This window comes from Helianthus annuus, chromosome 1, assembly GCF_002127325.2.
Source record: "Helianthus annuus cultivar XRQ/B chromosome 1, HanXRQr2.0-SUNRISE, whole genome shotgun sequence".
Classification (NCBI taxonomy): Eukaryota; Viridiplantae; Streptophyta; class Magnoliopsida; order Asterales; family Asteraceae; genus Helianthus; species Helianthus annuus.
This window is the reverse complement of record NC_035433.2, coordinates 43,159,495-43,176,817: the sequence shown is the minus strand read 5'-3', so window position 1 is coordinate 43,176,817 and position 17,323 is coordinate 43,159,495. Positions and strand designations below refer to the sequence as shown.

Below are 17,323 nucleotides of genomic sequence, written 5' to 3'. Positions count from 1 at the left end.
AGAACAAAGTAAACAGTTTCTAAAATAATATGAACTACTTATTGATGTTGTTAAATTTTTTTGCTTCCATTATTGTAATCAGGTTTGTTGAGAAGATATGTAAAACATCTTCTAATGGTCAAAAATCAATTGGTTCATCTGGAAGCATAAGCGTTGCGGATGACTTTTTAGTGAAGCATCTGTTTTCCAATTTCCGTGATATTATGCTCATGGATAAGGTTTGTGTCTACTTTTTAATATTTTAAATAAATACATTACACAAAATTTGTTTCAAAAATTCATTTTTATAACTCTAATGTCTTACATATAATTTCATCCTTGTGAGGTCATAGTTCTTGGTACGATCATGGGTGTGGATGATAAAGATGATTGGTACTACCTTGGTTGTGAGGAGTGCACTCGGAAGGTTGAGACAACTATGGTCATTGAGGATGCTGAAGACGGTGCTGAAGAACCGAAGTTTAAACAGGTTTTAGTTTGCTCAAATCAAGATTGTCCTAAGGAGGTTGTGGCTGCGACGCCGATGTAAGTTACTAATATTATTGTAATTATATTATATTTATGATTACTTTATCTTACTTTAGGAATGTAAAATGTATTTATTATATGAATCACTTTTTGTGCATTTAGTTTTAGGATTCCAATAAGAGTACAAGATTATGCAGTTATTGCCTCTTTGACTTTGTTCGACCGTGAAGCTAGAAAAATGTTGGGTATGACAGCAATTCAGTTGCTTGAGAAGTGTAAAGTGGATCAGGTAACGTATTTCACATTAGTACTTTCTTTAAATTCGTATACAAGTTACATATTATTAATGTTTAAATCTTATTTCTATGTTCTTTTCAATAAATTTTGATTCATGTATATTAGGCATCTTTGGAAGAGAAAACCATTCCCTGTCAGTTTAAATCTTTGAATGATATGAAGTTTGCCTTCAAGATTCAAATTAGTCAATTCAATATTGACAACCATATTGATGGTTATGCTGTCCATAAGTTGGTGAATGATGCAGCAATCATTGAGTCATTGGAGAGCCGAATTCCAGCTGATCAGGTTAATACTTACAAACCTTTGAATTAAAGTTATGTTATGAGATTTATTAGTTTTGTTGTGCCTAGCCTTATTATTTTTTGAATTGTAGGGTGTGGACGAGGCGGCTGCTGATGTTTCACTTAGTGATATGTCAACTCAAAACCCTTTTGCTCTAAAGGTATGTATTTTAAGTTAATATTACAAAATACCAAATGTTTTAAACATTTTATATACTTTCTAATTTTGAATATATCATTCAGGATGCCGTGGATTCTATTGGTGATAGCTTCACACCCGATTGCACATCTAAAGATTGTTCTAAGACTTCGTCTTCGGAATTGAAACGTAACCTTGCTGACGTGTATGAAGTTGAAGAAAGCACATCTCTATCATCAACAAAGTTTAAAAAGGCTGGTGTCTCGAATGTTCAAGTTGATGATGAAACGATTTTTGTGACAACCGGTAATTAACGCCTCTTAATTACGCGATTAACCAACGTTTAAGGCGATAATAAACAGTTTTTAAGGCACAAATTAACTTAATTAGGCTATTGGAATGCCTAGGAACGCTTACCTGACGTTACAGTGCGCGTATGGCGATTTTCAGAAAAACTGCATAACGATACACGATAACGAACTGGCACCGTACAAAATACTGACCACGCCGACAAGTACGAATTTTATACGTTTAAATATAAATCAATGGATTTTGTGTTGCGAAAAGATTATGCTTTCGAACGACACAAAAGGCTAACGTGAACGAAAAACGCGGAAACAGTAACGCACCGACAATCAACGACAAAACGAAAGCACCAGATTCGAATTCCGTCTCGATATTAATATATTATGATATAATTGGCTTTGTTTTCGAATTTTAGTATTCATAGTTGAAAATCAGATTGAAAAACTAAAGATAAACGACAGACGAGGCTTTTACGCGATTTAACGCGTCTAATCGCATGAACGCGTCAAACAATAGTTTCCGCCGAAATTTTGAGTGTTTTGACTCTAAAATGTTATCTTACGACATGTTACGATGATTGGGTTTGAAAACGGTCTTTGGATTCTTATTGGGCCTCTTAAAACGCGCTAACGGGCCTTGGGCCCAACCCACTTGATAAAACCCTAGGTATAAAGGAGTGCTTATACCTTATCCTCTCATTTTGAAAACTCAGACAAACAAAACACGCACACCATCCAGATTCTTCCCTCTACTCTCTTTCTTCTTCAACTTCAAGAAACTCTAGTTCCTTTTACACAGACTACAGCCAACACCCCATACTCCCTCCTTCTCCATCCTCTAGGTCCGATGACCAGAGCCGAACACCGGCGTCCGGCGGACCTCTCCGTTCGTTCATCTCCACTAGCAGGACATCCACACAATCACCCATTAGCCCCCCTTCATTCTCGACTCCCACCGAAATCAGAAAACAGTCGGCCACCACTCTCTAGTGGTGGCATACGACGGCTACAGAGGTTCGAGAGAGAGAGAATGGCGAGAGAAAGAGAAAGCGGCAGGAGGAAGGGGAGCCGGCCCCTCTTTACCGTACACGGCGGCGGCGACCGGCGGTGATGGCGGTGGTGGAGCTTTGGCTCTGACAAGATTTCCTAGTAAACACAACCCCCCCTGTTTTCTTTTATTTTCTATCATTGCTGATGATGATTTACTGCAATGATGATGATGAATCGTTTTGGAAGATGACGGTGATTTATGGTTGAAAAAGCTCGTGATGGGACAGCCTTGGTGGCTCACGGCATCCGACAACGACCGGGATGGCTCAGGTGTCGGTTCGGGTTTGGTTTGGATGTTCGGGTTAGATACGAGTCAACTCAGCTGCGTTTCGTGTCAAACCCGGTTGACTCGGTCAACACCCGAGTCAACTCGGGTCAACAACAGGTCAAGCATGGTCAACAGTCAACAGTCCAGTTTCGGGTCAACCACAGTTCGGTTCATGGTTCGGTTCTGATTTGAAGAGATTCGGGACAAATCTGGTACGGATTTCAGGTTCGGGACTGTTACGGTTCCGGTCAACGTTAGTCAAACGTCATGTTCGGGTCAACAGGTCAATGCCCGGTCAAACCGAGTCCACACGGGTCAACACTTGGTCAACAGCAGTTAACACCCGGTCAACTCACGAGACCCGGTAACATTTAATCGACGCGAAATTTCGTTGATTAGTTATAGATTTTATAGTTTAGATTACGTGAAACCGAGCTCGAACCAAATATATTTAGTGATTGGTTCTTATATTTTTACAACACTTGACGAAAAGTTTTGGTATATCTTGATTAAATATAGTGTTTGCGACATTGTTGAATTTTGACAAAATGACGACAACTCAAGTTGTCGGGCTATTCCAAAAACAGAGGAAACTCTGTCCGATTTTTAGTAGAAACCCGAATTCCAAAACATATGTAAAGCTTAAAAACGACACTAGTTGAAATCCAAGCTTTCTTATAAAAATAAATATAGAAGTATCTTTCTTTTGGCGACGTTTTATCACGTAGGAACTGAATTTATAATATCTCGACAAGAACGCTTTACTAGTTAACGATGACTCGAAAATTTTTATAAAATAAATATAATTGTTTATATTTATTTCAAAGGTCGTTAGTTCTTATGCTTTTATAAAAATGTATATATAACGTTTATATTTATTTCAACCGACGGAATTCGGAATTCATATATATTACGTTTAGTATTTGAAAATCATATAAAATAAATATAATTATTTATATTTATTTAGATCGTCTAGAATACGAATATATTTTATAAAATGAGTATAGTTGATTATATTCGTTTCAATGTCATGTTTTCGAATATATATATATATATATATATATATATATATATATATATATATATATATATATATATATATATATATATATATATATTTATTTATCTATTTCCATCCTACGAAAACTACAATGGTATATTACCGTATCATATACGACACAACAAGACGCCCCCTTATACGTATGTCTATTCGTGACGACTTCGTATGTGTATATATATATATATATATATATCCTAAACACTCCGAAACTAAGTCGATTTCGAGACCTAGTTTCTATCCCGATTTAATGGGATCAAATAACAATAGATGAGTTATTCTAAGCCAAAATAATAACATCTTCTTAGAATCGTTTAGCTAAAGATTCGGTAGAGCTCGGACACGTAGTTTAGCTACGTTTAAAATATAAACTTATAATTATTCCTTGATTAGGAATGCCTTAGTTGTACGCTAGCGAGTTCACATTGTTGGAATGACATCACGGAATCACACTAAGCTAGTTCGCACAGGAATGTCAAGGTGAGTTCATAACCCCCACATTTTACTGTTTTACATTTTTATAAATGTTTTCGGGGGTGGAAAGACATGCAAGTTTCGCAAAAGTATTCAATATTTCGATGAACGAAAACTATATATATTTCTAAACCATTTCGTAACAGGATTTCAACGAACTCAAATGGTTTACGAAAATTTCATGCTGAACTTACCGGTTTTTACAACAATACAAGATTTTTGAAACATGCATGAGTTTTAATGACGTGGGCAAAGACCCAATATCACTAGGACTGGATAGTCCACTAGGGCAAAGGCCCAATGTCACTAGGACTGGATAGTCCACTAGGGCAAAGGCCCAATGTCACTAGGACTGGATAGTTCACTAGGTCAAAGGCCCAATGACGTGGGCAAAGGCCCAATGTCACTAGGGCTGGATGGTACATTACTCACTAAGGGCCATAGGGTCTCTAGAACTGTACAGTGAAGTCCTCGCTACTATTTGGAACTATAATCGCCTGCTAGTCTACCGTCTTGAGTAAACGGTTTGGCGAGGCACTTGCTAGCACAGGGTGGGTTATAGGCTCATGCGAGCATGTTGTCTTTGTCGTACACGGACATTGACGGTTATACAATTTATACAAATACAAGATTTTCAAATGACATGCCAAAGAAAATGGTTTTAACACATTCTCTCGACATTACTTAAACTGGTTATCAAAAAGATTTGTTTTAAATCTTTTTCAAAACAAACTATGAACTCGCTCAACTTTATGTTGACTTTTTCGCATGTTCTTTCTCATGTTACTTTTCAAAGATATGGCACGGTTGGAATAGGAGAACCCATGGGAATTCTAGTACTTAGCGGCGTTTATTGTTTAGAAGTCTTAGCTTTTTGCTTCCGCTGTGCAATGAAGATACCGGTCCAGTCACGCCAGCTCTGATATTTCGGGGTGTGACAGATTGGTATCAGAGCTATAGGTTTCAGCGAATTAGGTTTCTGTAGAGATACCTAGGCTTTAACCTCACTTTCCTCTGGGGACTTAGATTATTAAGACTTGAGCACATACAGAACACCTAAGACTCGAATATGGGTTCCAACCGTTTCCAAGAACAATGAGTCAACTGTTTTGATTTTAAACATGCACAAGAGTTGCGTTTGATACACGATACACGAAACGATTACCACAGTAAGCAAAACCTGGAGGGTTTTGATAACATGCATTTAGGACCTTTGGAAAGCTTATGTCGAAACTCATTAGAGGTCCTCACTTAGAAACCGTGACTAACAACTCGGGCAAACACCATTATATTATGCCGTCTATGCTATCTTACTTACCTGAGCAGGTAACCTACGCGGAACAAAACGCTAGTGCACAAGAATACATGAAACTCAAATGATATGTCAACAGATGTCGGAGAACATCACATTCTACGCGAAATGAAACGCTAGTGTGCAAAAATACGTGAAACGTAAACTATACGTCAGCGGACGTCAGAGTATATCACACAAACGACTTTCGAGGAAAGGCCTTGGGAAAACATGATTGGGCACGACAACAATGATGTTAATTCTGTCAGCGAGATAATTACTACTCGAAATCCAGCAATTTTCCACGTCATCCTGCAAATGACACGAATCACGCTGAGGTACGTCTAACTGGGATTTCACAACAATCGATACTTACTCTAATGAGACTCACAATTATTGGTGCTGCAAAAGAAGTCACATGTCTCCACATTCCCCATATTTCATTTATGGCGATTAGGCTATGTTCGACGTTCCATGGTAGTGTCATTCAACAACCAGTCATCGCACGAAAATTCCAGGTAAAGTCCTTACATTTCTTTTGTTGAAATTTCGACTTCTTGCATATAGTGAGTAGATTTTTGCATTTCTACTCCCCCTAATGGCCATTGCATCACAAAGATTTTATTTCATGATAACGAACGCTTAATTGCTTCGTTCTTGACAAATTCATATGTTACACATGCATTGTTTATTACGCATGTGGTTTCATTTCGAATGTTTGTTTTATCAACGTTTCATATATTATTTCGCTATACTCAATCTTTGCATCGTGATCTATATGACTCGTATTATTGTTAAGTGTTGACTCTTTGATATCGAGTCGACGGATTTCTTGGAACTCATCTTCTTTTGAGTGGCATGCACGGTTTTTTTTCGTTGTGGCCATGTCGAAACTTTTATTGATACATGAATTCATTGTTGGATTATGTTTCAACCAAATTCAATTGTTGAACTTGCTCGTAATATATATTCGATTCAAGATTCCATATGATGGATTGAGGCCATCATATTCGAAATAATCCCAACAAGCACTTCATTTGCTTTGAACCATAACTTGCTTGTTTGGTCTTCGACTTCATTGAATCGTTTCTTTGATCACGATCACCTTGTGGTGGCGTTTTTTCACAAGTTTGAAGCTTGCGCTAATCTCGTTGCTCACCTCATGTACGGATTTAATTATTTATTTATTTGTTTATTGATATTAAATCCGCTTTGTTGACTATTCATATTAAAGTAGTCTTAATACAATCGTGTATTAGGACAATGGTACACAAGTTCATGTCATATTTCGGTGTACCTCTTAACGGTTCTTTCGTCATCGATCGAACATTTTGTGATATTTATTGCTCTTTCATTTTCGATCGAAAAACATTATTTATTTGTTTCATTTTTAAACGAAAACCCTTTGAGTTTTGTTTGAAACAAACATTCAGATTTACTTCGTTGAGCCTTTTATCTGATTTCACACACGGTGATACTTGTTCGGTCACCGCTATTATTGAATTATTTCAATCACTACGACACCTTGTGGTGTCGGTATAAACTTGCAGCTTGGGCTAATCATGATCGAGCGTTTCATGCAAAACACAGGTGATACTTGTTCAATCACCGCTATTATTGAATTGTTTCATTCACTACGACACCTTGTGGCGTCGGCATAAACTTGTAGCTTGTGCTAATCACGATTAGTCGTTTCATGCGAAACTATATATGCTTTTCGTTTGACACATCATTTAAGTAGTCTTAACGCAATTATTTATTAAGATAATTACTTATTAAGATAATGATACACCAGGTTCGGTTGTATTTCATTTCGGTGTATCCTTGCAACTCAACAATGTCAACACGTTGATTTTATCTTATTCGTTTATTGGTTCCATAGTTTACAAATCATTTTTATGATTCTATTTATTTGAGCTTGTTGAATTCGAGTTTCAATCAAACAACAACCAACGCTTGTTTCCGTTGGTAGTAAATTCTATTGTTTCAAAAATTGATTGCATATTGCGAACGTTCATTTGGAATCCTATTGGTCAAAATTCCCCTTTGTTGAACCTCAAACTTAGTCACATTGGTGATAGTATCACTACACTCGTTCACTTGATATTGATTTCTGGAACAAACTCAGTTAAATCGTTGGGTTCTTATTGATGCAAAATGTCCTTACATTCACGTAATATGAATAAGTTTTGATTCGATTACGCGGTCATTCACTTTGGTATTATTCGGACTTACCTAGGAACGACACAACTCTGAGGAGATAACATAGACTAAATTTCGAGGACGAAATTTTTGCAACAGGGGGAGAATGTGACAACCGGTAATTAACGCCTTTTAGTTACGCGATTAACCAACGTTTAAGGCGATAATAAACAGTTTTTAAGGCACAAATTAACTTAATTAGGCTATTGGAATGCCTAGGAACGCTTACCTGACGTTACAGTGCGCGTATGGAGATTTTCAGAAAAACTGCATAACGATACACGATAACGAACTGGCACCGTACAAAATACTGACCACGCCGACAAGTACGAATTTTATACGTTTAAATATAAATCAATGGATTTTGTGTTGCGAAAAGATTATGCTTTCTAACGACACAAAAGGCTAACGTGAACGAAAAACGCGGAAACAGTAACGCACCGACAATCAACGACAAAACGAAAGCACCAGATTCGAATTCCGTCTCGATATTAATATATTATGATATAATTGGCTTTGTTTTCGAATTTTAGTATTCATAGTTGAAAATCAGATTGAAAAACGAAAGATAAACGACGGACGAGGCTTTTACGCGATTTAACGCGTCTAATCGCATGAACGCGTCAAACAATAGTTTCCGACGAAATTTTGAGTGTTTTGACTCTAAAATGTTATCTTACGACATGTTACGACGATTGGGTTTGAAAACGGTCTTTGGATTCTTATTGGGCCGCTTAAAACGCGCTAACGGGCCTTGGGCCCAACCCACTTGATAAAACCCTAGGTATAAAGGAGTGCTTATACCTTATCCTCTCATTTTGAAAACTCAGACAAACAAAACACGCACACCATCCAGATTCTTCCCTCTACTCTCTTTCTTCTTCAACTTCAAGAAACCCTAGTTCCTTTTACACAGACTACAGCCAACACCCCATACTCCCTCCTTCTCCATCCTCTCGGTCCGATGACCAAAGCCGAACACCGGCGTCCGGCGGACCTCTCCGTCCGTTCGTCTCCACTAGCAGGACATCCACACAATCACCCATTAGCCCCCCTTCATTCTCGACTCCCACCGAAATCAGAAAACAGTCGGCCACCACTCTCTAGTGGTGGCATACGACGGCTACAGAGGTTCGAGAGAGAGAGAATGGCGAGAGAAAGAGAAAGCGACAGGAGGAAGGGGTGCCGGCCCCTCTTTACCGTACACGGCGGCGGCGACCGGCGGTGATGGCGGTGGTGGAGCTTTGGCTCTGACAAGATTTCCTGGTAAACACAACCCCCCCTCTGTTTTCTTTTATTTTCTATCATTGCTGATGATGATTTACTGCATTGATGATGATGAATCGTTGTGGAAGATGACGGTGATTTATGGTTGAAAAAGCTCGTGATGGGACAGCCTTGGTGGCTCACGGCATCCGACAACGACCGGGATGGCTCAGGTGTCGGTTCGGGTTTGGTTTGGATGTTCGGGTTAGATACGAGTCAACTCAGCTGCGTTTCGTGTCAAACCCGGTTGACTCGGTCAACACCCGAGTCAACTCGGGTCAACAACAGGTCAAGCATGGTCAACAGTCAACAGTCCAGTTTCGGGTCAACCACAGTTCGGTTCATGGTTCGGTTCTGATTTGAAGAGATTCGGGACAAATCTGGTAAGGATTTCAGGTTCGGGACTGTTACGGTTCCGGTCAACGTTAGTCAAACGTCATGTTCGGGTCAACAGGTCAATGCCCGGTCAAACCGAGTCCACACGGGTCAACACTTGGTCAACAGCAGTTAACACCTGGTCAACTCACGAGACCCGGTAACATTTAATCGACGCGAAATTTCGTTGATTAGTTATAGATTTAATAGTTTAGATTACGTGAAACCGAGCTCGAACCAAATATATTTAGTGATTGGTTCTTATATTTTTACAACACTTGACGAAAAGTTTTGGTATATCTTGATTAAATATAGTGTTTGCGACATTATTGAATTTTGACAAAATGACGACAACTCAAGTTGTCGGGCTATTCCAAAAACAGAGGAAACTCTGTCCGATTTTTAGTAGAAACCCGAATTCCAAAACGTATGTAAAGCTTAAAAACGACACTAGTTGAAATCCAAGCTTTCTTATAAAAATAAATATAGAAGTATCTTTCTTTTGGCGACGTTTTATCACGTAGGAACTGAATTTATAATATCTCGACAAGAACGCTTTACTAGTCAACGATGACTCGAAAATTTTTATAAAATAAATATAATTGTTTATATTTATTTCAAAGGTCGTTAGTTCTTATGCTTTTATAAAAATGTATATATAACGTTTATATTTATTTCAAACGACGGAATTCGGAATTCATATATATTTCAAACGTTTAGTATTTGAAAATCATATAAAATAAATATAATTATTTATATTTATTTAGATCGTCTAGAATACGAATATATTTTATAAAATGAGTATAGTTGATTATATTCGTTTCAATGTCAAGTTTTCGAATATATATATATATATATATATATTTATCTATTTCCATCCTACGAAAACTACAACGGTATATTACCGTATCATATACGACACAACAAGACGCCCCCTTATACGTATGTCTATTCGTGACGACTTCGTATGTATATATATATATATATATATATATATCCTAAACACTCCGAAACTAAGTCGATTTCGAGACCTAGTTTCTATCCCGATTCAATGGGATCAAATAACAATAGATGAGTTATTCTAAGCCAAAATAATAACATTTTCAAAGGCCCAATGACGTGGGCAAAGGCCCAATGTCACTAGGGCTGGATGGTACATTACTCACTAAGGGCCATAGGGTCTCTAGAACTGTACAGTGAAGTCCTCGCTACTATTTGGAACTATAATCGCCTGCTAGTCTACCGTCTTGAGTAAACGGTTTGGCGAGGCACTTGCTAGCACAGGGTGGGTTATAGGCTCATGCGGGCATGTTGTCTTTGTCGTACACGGACATTGACGGTTATACAATTTATACAAATACAAGATTTTCAAATGACATGCCAAAGAAAATGGTTTTAACACATTCTCTCGACATTACTTAAACCGGTTATCAAAAAGATTTGTTTTAAATCTTTTTCAAAACAAACTATGAACTCGCTCAACTTTATGTTGACTTTTTCGCATGTTCTTTCTCAGGTTACTTTTGAAAGATATGGCACGGTTGGAATAGGAGAACCCATGGGAATTCGAGTACTTAGCGGCGTTTATTGTTTAGAAGTTTTAGCTTTTTGCTTCCGCTGTGCAATGAAGATACCGGTCCAGTCACGCCAGCTCTGATATTTCGGGGTGTGACAATTTTGCTGGTTCCAAAGTTGGAGAAGTAGTTCATGGTTGAAGTAGGTTTAAGAAAAACAATTTATTTTTTTCCGAATATTGCTGCTTTGGTTTTGTTTGCGTGTTAGATTGGTTTCGATTGTTTTGTCATGGTTGGTTTGTTTGTTTGATTTTGGATTTTAAACATATGGTTGTTTGGTTTTTCATTTGATGCATGGGTTGTTGGTTATTTATTTGAGACATATGATTGGTTTTTTAGTTGAGACATATGGTTGGTTTGGAATGTTTCCTATTACTTATACTTTTTTAAACTTTACCTTTTGTTACTTTATATTTTGTTTAGAAAGTATAATTTTTAAAACTATTTATAATTTTTTTTTAATATTTAAACTGTAAATAGAAATTTTATTAACCGATTTTATGTAAATAAATTTGTTGTAATAATTATGTAATTACTATTATTATGTAATTACTATAATCATTATGTAACTACTATATATAAAATTGTATAATAAACCTCCACTTTTTTTTAAATTTATCTAAAGATAATAATTTGTATGAATTTGTTTCCTTTTATAAATTGTATAACCGACAATTTATAAATTTTTTTAAAAAAAATCCGCCATTATATTTTATAGATTTACCTCCGTTTAATTTTAATGGTAAATTGTTTCCTTTTTTACATTTATAACCGATTTTTTTTAAAAATTTATAGTTTCCTTTTTTATAATCACTTCCAATACTATAAAAACCTCTACTCTTATTCATAATACACACTCAATGTTTTATACTAAAGGTTGTACAAGTCTAATTAGAAAACTCTCTCCCCACATTCATCATTTTTGAAGTTTTGACGTTTGGTCGTTTCTCATACACGTAAGTTTTATCTTTTTACATTATACTTGTACGTTTATATTGTTCTAACAGTCATTTTAATACATTGGTATGTTATATATGATACAATTTTAGGATATGCCAAAGCGTGCAAAACGTCAACCTTTACCTTCATTTCCACTTCCTATTGGTGTTGAACCTTCCAATAGTATGTACTTTAGTTTTATTTTTGTTTACAAATACAATAAAAATAATATATTAGGTAACTATGTTAAGTAATGTTAATTTTACTTAAAATTTTGTAGGTGCTGTTGGTAGAAGACCTTTGTCTAACATTACGAATGGTAATGTTTGCAATTTTATAGAAATGAATTGATTGTTTTTTTATAAATACTTAAAAAAGTACTATATGCATTTTATTCTTCAGTTGATCATAATAAAGTTGAGCATCAAGACTATGCTGAACGTAGAAAGTTAAGGAAACTGTATTTGGACAATAAAAGAGGAAATATCCAGTTTTCTCACATGGTCAGCTTTATGTTGCGTTATCAAGAGTTAAAAGCCGAGGCGGTGTGAAGTTGCTTATGCTAGACAAAGATGGGAATGTAACGAGTAAAACAAGAAATGTAGTCTACAAGGAAGTTTTTTCCGGAATTTGAATTGTTTTTTGTTTTTTTTTCTTCCAATGTATGCGTATGTACAAAATATTATATTTCAAAGGAAATAATATGGTTTTGGATGAAGCCGCGCATCGCGCGGGCATTAACCTAGTAAATTTTGTATACTAAATAATAAAACATTATATCTTTAAAAACCTCATTGTTAAAAGATCATTTTACCAGGAGTAAAACGACAAAAGGCATGTGGTTTTTAGGATGAATGGGTGTTTATAAAGATGAGGTACGGAGGCACCAATATAATCAAGAGCTTCACCAACAGGAAAACTTTATTTTCAATTTTTAATTTTCAAGTTTTAACCAGTCAAAATCAAAACTACGTGGCTGTGATATTATATTCTATGAGACTATCTCCAATGCAAATGGCGCCCTTAGGCGCCCTTAGCTGCCTAATCAGCTGCCACATCATATCCTTAAAAATCCTTACAAATCCTTAAAAACCACCAATTTGATCTCCAACCATACAAACATCCTTACATATCCTTACATTTTCCACATCATCACCCATTTTTTATTTAAGTTTACCCATTTTTTTAAGTTCACTTACTTAAATTATTAAAATATATTCAAATAAATTAAATGATTAGATAATTAAGATAAATAATTTAAGTAAAATAAAAAAAACATAAAAACATAGAAATTGCATTACCTAAAAACAAAAGTAAACTAGATTTAAAAACAAACATTTTAAAAATAAACTACTCTCGATCAATCCATGTTATACTTTGCCTTAACCCTAGCACACTCAGTGTCATGTCGGGCTTTTTGAACCGGGTCCATGTGGGCAGTCGGGATGTAAAGTATTTTTTTCTCTTTAAATTCCAAGTAGTCTGTTATATGAACTCTCCAATCACCAATCGCTTGTTGCTTAAGAGACAGAGTTTCGTTTAACCGGTCAAGTAGTTCTTCTTTCTTTTCTTGGTAAGAAGATCCTGCCTTGGCATTCCTCTTAACCTTATCCTTTGCTTTTGCCTTTGTTTTGTCTCTCCCGGTTGGCCTTTGTGTTGGTTCATCCTCAACATGAACAACATTTTCATCATCATCATACACATTGGACATCATCACCTAGTGAGATGCCATAATCCTCCACCGACAACGATGTATCGGCGTTAAGGTCGAAGGCCGTGGTATGAGCATCAGAAGGAGTACCAACCGGGGTGTATTCACCAGTGCTCGCTGTCTTTGTGCGTTTGGGCGGCTGAGCACCGTATACCTTGATTGGTCCGGACCATTTTTTGTGGTCCTTCACAACCCTCCAAACATGCTCATATTGAAATTGTTGTCCAGTGGGGTTATTCTTTCTATCAGCAACATATTCTTCTCTAACTGCCCACAACAACATTTCGTCCGACATACCACTCTTTGTATTGTTTTTGTTGCGTATGTACAGGTCGTTGAACCTGTTCACCTTGCTTTTAAACATGTGCCAATGTGACCTCAAGTTATTGGCGGTCCTCTCTTGGGAAACTTGAGGGCTTTTCAAGAAAATTTCTAAAACTCGTCCCCAAAATACACCCACCCTTTGACTATTTCCGAAAACCGGGTTTTCAGAAATGTGCAAATAGGCCTTGGCAAGCAGAACTCTTCTTCCAAGGTCCATTTGATGCGTCTCACTTCAGAAGATGATTCCACAATTTTTGTGTCTTTTTTTGTTTTTTGCGTTTTCTTTTGGGTGGATGGAGTAGCCTCAACACTAAAGATTTGAGGCTCCACAAATGATGTTTCAGTGCTTGGAATAGCAGGACTCTGACATTGTTGTTGCTGCATTTGTTGTTGTAACTGCTGAAACATCATTTGTTGTTGGAACTGCTGAAACATCATTTGTTGTTTAAATTAAATGTAGTAAATGAAGTTGGTTAATTAATTAAATGAAATAAAATGTAAATTGAATTTACGGTGACAGGAAGTATAAAAATGAAAGAGAATCTTTTATCTTTTGTATATGGAAAAGAGAATATGTTATCTTTTGTGAAAATTGTAGTCTATTAAATGAAGTTGGTGTATTAATTCTGCTGAAAGAATGCAGGAAAATTAAATGAAGTTTTGATTTTAATTAAATGAAGTTGCATAAATTTACCCAAACTTACCACTTCCAAACTTTGGTTTTCACAAAAACAACTAAGCCAATATTAAAGCTATGTTGCATAAATTTAACTTCGTTGATTGATGCATAGCATTTATAGATCATAACGAAATAAAGTAAGCCACGTAATACGTTAAAAAATACTTAGAAAATCATCTAGATCATAACGCTTTTATAAGTCTTTTTATGACCATTTAGCTTTCATCCAAAGTTAATTTCTCATATTATACTATGTAGAAACAAAAGTGAAAGTTAATTTTTTTTCAGTAGCTAGGTAATTCATCAATTCTAATGTTTTTTTGTCCACACTAAAGAAAACTAGATTTAATAAGCAAACATATTTAAAAATAAACACTAACTACTCTCGGGTTGCCCGATATGCCCAAAGGTGTTCCACCAAATCGCCACGGATTGCATGATGCGCCTCCTCGCTACATAGATTTTTGAACCTTTCGAGTCGTGCTTCAAATGCGGGCACGACTCCATGATTGTAACTTGGTGGGTCATCTTCATGATCATCACGTGCCAATTAGATATGGCATGGCCTTCATCCTCCACAATCATATTATGCAATATGATGCATGCGTACATTATGTCATTAATATTGTCTAAGCTCCAAGATCTTGCCGGACCACGAATAATTGCCCACCTAGCTTGAAGAACACCAAAGGCTCTCTCAACATCCTTCCTTGCAGACTCTTGACGTTTGGCGAAAAACTTCAATTTATCGGTATGTGGGTATGAAAAAGTCTTGACGAGTGTCGACCATTCTGGATAGATTCCGTCCGCAAGATCATACCCTTGTGTATATTGTGTCCCATTCACTATAAAGTTGCATTGTGGCGCATTCCCCTCTAAAACTTCATTGAAAAGTGGCGATTGATTAATCACATTGACGTCATTGTTTGAACCTGCCACTCTAAAGTATGCATGCCAAATCCATAGGTCATGAGAAGCAACTGCTTCTAGCATAATGGTTTATTAAAAGAAAACAGGTATTCTATTTAATAATGAAAATAAAAATAAAAATAAATATTTTATTAATACAAAGTTTGGTTTCGATGATAAATAATTAGGTTATTTAAAAATATCTTAAATTAAGAATTTAAATTTAAGATAATATTTTATTAAAAGAAAACAAGTATTCTATTCCACATTTAAAGTAGGATAAGATTTAATATTAATTTTTATTTATTTAGTTACTAAGATAGAAAAAAATATGATTGAATAGTTGGGAGGTTGTACGATGATAAATCGGTTAACTTTATTATAATGTCATATGTTTTTATTTATATATTTTTTGAATTATTTATAAAAAAATTAAGACTTTGTTATTGTTAGTAAAATCAATGATTTTGTATTTGTAATTTTGTTTGCTATTATTTTATTAAAAAGTGCATATTATACATATAAGTATATTGTGTCTTAAGTTATTGATGTCATCCAAAATGTTTTTTCGATTTTATATCTAGCATTATGTATACTATGGTAAAACTTTAAAGTTTATTAGAGATAATTACATCATCGAAAAGAATAAGAGTAAATTTGTATATTACAAATAAAAAAGTAGGCGTTGTCAAAAAGAAGTAATAATCTATCTACCATAATAAAAGAAACCAATTTTTAGACACGTGTCATTCATTGAAGGTATCCTCAAATCTATATTTATCTTATATTAACTAAATAAAAAATAAATTAATATTAAATCTTATCATACTTTAAAAAGATATTATCCTCAAATCTAAATTGTTAATTTAATATATTTTTAAAACAAATTAATACTTCTCTCTCCTACTTATCATATATTAAATATATATATATATATATATATATATATATAATAAACTAATATTAAATGTTATTCTAATTTATTAAAAATATAACTTTTTTATTATTTGGTATACAAAATTATATTTATTCAACTCGTGTAAAATGTGGGGTTTTGAAAAATAAAACTTTTTTTTTTTTATTATTTACTATACAAAGTTACATTTATATAATCCGTGTAATACACAGGATAGAATTCTTTTATTATTTGTTAGATTTTTCAACCCGATTATACACGGGTTTTCTTAAAGATATGACGTTTTTAGTATTTAATATATAAAATTACATGTATTTAATATGTGTAATACACATGGTTTTTAAAGATATAACTCTTTTTCAGATCTATTCAACACGTGCAACGTACGGGATTTTTAAGAATGTAATTTTTTTTTATTATTTGGTAGATTTATTCAACCCTATTATACACGGTTTTTTTTTAAAGATACAACCTTTTTAGCATTTAGTATACAAAATTACATTTATTTAATCTGTGTAATACACATCGTTTTTAAAGATATATCTTTTTTATTATTTGATATATAAAATTACATTTATTTAACCCGTACAATATACGAGGTTCATAAAAATATAACTTTTTATTATTTGATATATAAAATTACATTTATTCAACCCGTGTAATACACGGGGTTCTAACCTAGTTTGGGTAAAAGGAAACTAAAAATTATAGCTGTTATATGACACGTTGGATAATATAAACAATGGAGATACTATGATATAGAAAATCAAATAAATAATATTATAAATGAGAAGT

At 34.9% G+C, this 17,323-nt stretch overlaps 1 long non-coding RNA gene across 1 annotated transcript; it reads left to right on the top strand.

The window, feature by feature from the left end:
- Nucleotides 1-959: 959 nt before the first annotated feature.
- On the top strand, nucleotides 960-1,408 carry LOC118479623. The gene is made up of 3 exons (XR_004859746.1): nucleotides 960-1,053; nucleotides 1,142-1,210; nucleotides 1,293-1,408. It is a non-coding gene; the product is annotated as an uncharacterized LOC118479623 (long non-coding RNA).
- The last annotated feature ends 15,915 nt before the right edge of the window (nucleotides 1,409-17,323 follow it).